Here is a 4,583-nt window from a genome sequence, read left to right on the forward strand (position 1 = left end):
ATCAATAATTGCACCAATTGTTCTAAGGAAAGGTCTACCAAGAATAATAGGAGATGTAGGATTGCAATCTATATCAAGAACAATGAAATCTACGGGCACATGATTCCTATTTGCAACAATAAGAACATCATTAATCCTTCCCATAGGTTTCTTAATAGTGGAATCCGCAATATGCAAATTTAAAGAACAATCATCAAATTCACGAAAACCTAACACATCACACAAAGTTTTTGGAATCGTGGACACACTAGCACCCAAATAACACAACTCATAATCTTTGATCTTAATATTAATAGTAGGTTCCCACTCATCATAAAGTTTTCTAGGAATAGAAACTTCCAATTCAAGCTTTTCTTCAAAAGATTGCATCATAGCATCAATGATATGTTTAGTAAAAGCTTTGTTTTGATTATAAGCATGAGGAGAATTCAACATGGATTGCAACAAGGAAATACAATCTATTAAAGAACAATTATCATAATTAAATTCCTTGAAATCCAAAAGAGTGGGTTCATCGCTACCTAATGTTTTGACCTCTCCAATCCCACTTTTATCAATTTTTGCATCAAGATCTAAAAACTCCAAATCATCGGGACGCCTTTTAACTAAATTTGACTCATATCCAGTCCCATCTTTATCAAGATTTATATTGGAAAACAAAGATTCAATAGGAGTCACATCAATCACTTTAAGATCTTCATCATTATTTTCACGGAAACTAGAAGAACACGCTTTTATAAACCAATCTTTTTTAGCACGCATTTTAGCGGTTCTTTCTTTGCACTCATCAATGGAAATTCTCATAGCCTTGAGAGACTCATTTATATCATGCTTGGGTGGAATAGATCTAAGTTTCAAATAATCAACATCTATAGAAATTCTATCCATGTTCCTAGCCAAATAATCAATCTTAAGCAATTTTTCTTCAATCAAAGCTTTGAAATTCTTTTGCGAACTCATAAATTCTTGAACACTATTCTCAAATTCAGAAGGCATCTTATTATAATTTCCATAAGAATTGTTGTAGGAATTACCATAATTATTAGAGGAATTACTAGGAAACGGCCTAGTATTAAACTTACCTCTATACGCGTTATTACCAAAATTGTTCCTACCAACAAAATTCACATCCATAGATTCATTATTATTCTTAATCAAAGTAGACAAAGGCATACCATTAGGATCAATAGGAGAACTCTTGCTAGCAAATAATTCTTTCCACTCAAAACATTAATCTCTTCAATCGTATGCACTTTTTTACTAGTGGAAGATCTTTCGGTATGCCATTGAGAATAATTAACCATAATATTTTCTAGGAGTTTAGTAGCTTCTCCTAAAGTAATTTCCATAAAAGTACCTCCCGCAGCCAAATCTAAAAGATTTCTAGAAGCAAAATTCAATCCAGCATAAAAAATTGTATAATCATCCACAGATTCAAACCATGCGTAGGGCAATTTTGGATAATCAATTTCATTCTCTCCCAAGATTGTGCAACATGCTCATGATCAAGTTGCTTAAAATTCATAATATCGTTCCTAAGGGAGATGATCTCAGCGGGAGGAAAATACTTGGAAATAAAAGCATCTTTACAATTATTCCATGAATCAATACTATTTTTAGGCAAAGATGAAAACCAAGTTTTAGCACGATCTCTAAGCCAGAATGAAAATAGCTTCAATTTAACAATATCATTATCCACATCTTTTTTCTTTTGCATATCACACAAATCAAGAAAATTGTTTAGATGGGATGCGGCATCTTCACTAGGATGGCCGGAAAATTGATCTTTCATAACAAGATTCAACAAAGCAGCATTAATTTCACAAGATTACACATTAGTAGCGGGAGCAATCGGAGTACTAATAAAATCATTGTTATTGGTGTTGGAAAAGTCACACGGTTTGGTATGCTCTTGAGTCGTCGTGGCAAGCAAGCAATCCAACACACGAGCACACAAAAGGCAAGCGAAGAAGACGAACGGAAGAGGGGCGAACAAAAGGCAAATCTTTTTGAAAAACGTTTTAGAAGTGGGGGAGAGGAAAACGAGAGGCGAATGGCGAATATTGTAATGCAAGGGATGAGAGTTTATGATGGGTACTTGGTATGTCTTGACTTGGCGTAGATTTCCCCGACAACGGCGCCAGAAATTCTTCCTGCTACTTCTTGAGCTTGTGTTGGGTTTTTCCCTTGAAGAGGAAAGGGTGATGCAGCAAAGTAGAGTAAGTATTTCCATCAGTTTTGAGAACCAAGGTATCAATCCAGTAGGAGACAACGCACAAGTCACCGAATACCTGCACAAACAAACACCAACTTGCACCCAACGCGATAAAGGGGTTGCCAATCCCTTCACTGTTATTTGCAAAGTGAGATCTGATAGAGATGGATAAATGGTAAAGTAATATTTTTTGTATTTTTTGTTTATGGAACAGAAAGTAAAATATTGCAAAGGAAGTAAATAGGAAACTAAAATTGTAGATCGGAAACTTATATGATGGAAAGTAGACCTGGGGTCCATAGGTTTCACTAGAGGCTTCTCTAGAAAATATTACGATGGGTGAACAAATTACTGCCGAGCAATAGATAGAAAAGCGCAAAGTTATGATGATATCTAAGGCAATGATCATGAATATAGGCATCACGTCTGTATCAAGTAGACCGACTCCTGCCTGCATCTACTACTATTAGTCCACACATCAATCGACTCCTGCCTGCATCTAGAGTATTAAGTTCATGAAGAACAGAGTAACGCATTAAGTAAGATGACATGATGTAGAGGAATAAACCCAAGCAATATGATGTAAACCCCATCTTTTTATCCTCGATGGCAATAATACAATACGTGCCTCGCTGCCCCTACTACCACTGGAAAAGGACACCGCAAGATTGAACCCAAAGCTAAGCACTTCTCCCATTGCAAGAAAAACCAATCTAGTTGGCCAAACCAAATCGATAGTTCGAAGAGACTTGCAAATATATCAAATCATGCATATAAGAATTCAGAGGAGATTCAAATAATATACATAGATAAGCTGATCATAAATCCACAATTCATCAGATCTCGGAAAACACACCACAAAAAGTATTACATTGAATAGATCTCCAAGAACATCGAGGAGAACATGGTATTGAGGATCAAAGAGAGAGAGAAGAAGCCATCTAGCTAGTAGCTATGGACAAGTAGGTCTCTGGTAAACTACTCACGCTTCATCGGAAGGGCAATGGTGTTCATGTAGAAGCCCTCCGTGATCGAATCCCCCTCCGGCAGGATGCCGGAAAAGTCCCCTAGATGGGATCTCACGGGTACAGAAGGTTGCGGTGGTGGAAAAGTGTTTTCGTGGCTCTCCTGGTAGGTTTTGGAATATTTGAGAATATATAGGCGGAAGAAATAGGTCGGCGGAGTCACGAGGGGCCCACAAGGGTGGGGGCGCGCCCTACCCCCCTGGGCGCGCCCTCCGTCCTTGTGGCCGCCTCGTGGCTTCCCTGACGTGTACTCCAAGTCCTCTGGATGTCTTCTAGTCCAAGAAAAATCATCGTGAAAGTTTCATTCCCTTTGGAGTCCGTTCGATATTCCTTTTCTGCGAAAATCTAAAACAAGGAAAAACAGGAACTGGCACTGGGCTCTAGGTTAATAGGTTAGTCCCAAAAATAATATGAAATAGCATATTAATGCATATAAAACATCCAAAACAGATAATATAATAGCATGGAACAATCAAAAACTATAGATACGTTGGAGATGTATCAGGTAGTACGTAGCTTGATTTTAAGATTTGAGACTATTATTCTTTTGTTTGCCCTCGATGTTTTTCTGTTGTTGTTTTTGTTATATGATGACAATGGAACTCGACCATTGGTTGTATGAAAAACAAATACATTAGGGTATCATCTCTAATCTGTACCTACTAATAAAGGAAGGAGAGTTTTCGCCCGTTCGTTGTGCACTATTGCAAAAACACCCCCGTCATTAATAGGAATCAACCCGAGGCCCATCTTAAGTGCCATAAAAATGTTTCATCTGTTTTAATGGGCTGGCTATCAATGCTGCATTGATCGACTTGAGATGTTTCTTCTGGCCCAAAGCCCACACGGGTCAGCATGAGTGGGGTGATGTTCGGAACCCAAACTGCGTGTGTGCATGCGTGGAGTCATGTTGTGGTCTTGGCTGATTCAGGCTAGTTGGTGGTTACCATGTGAAGATAATAAGGCCTATGTGAACACGTATACTTTGATCTTATGTATGGTTACAATTTGATCTGTATCTTCTGTCCTTTTCGTACATCATCCACGTAAGGGCGACGGAAGTTTGAGTCACGTTTCGTCTAAGCAATATTTGATGGAAATATGCCCTAGAGGCAATAATAAAATGGTTATTATTATATTTCCATAATCATGATAAAGGTTTATTATTCATGCAAGAATTGTATTGACCGGAAACTTAAATACATGTGTGGATAGATAAAAAAATACCGTGTCTCTAGTGAGCCTGTACTAGACTAGCTCGTTGATCAAAAGATGGTTAAGGTTTCCTAACCATAGACATGAGTTGTCATTTGATAATGGGATCACATCATTAGGAGAATGAT

This window comes from Triticum aestivum, chromosome 7D (assembly GCF_018294505.1).
Source record: "Triticum aestivum cultivar Chinese Spring chromosome 7D, IWGSC CS RefSeq v2.1, whole genome shotgun sequence".
Classification (NCBI taxonomy): Eukaryota; Viridiplantae; Streptophyta; class Magnoliopsida; order Poales; family Poaceae; genus Triticum; species Triticum aestivum.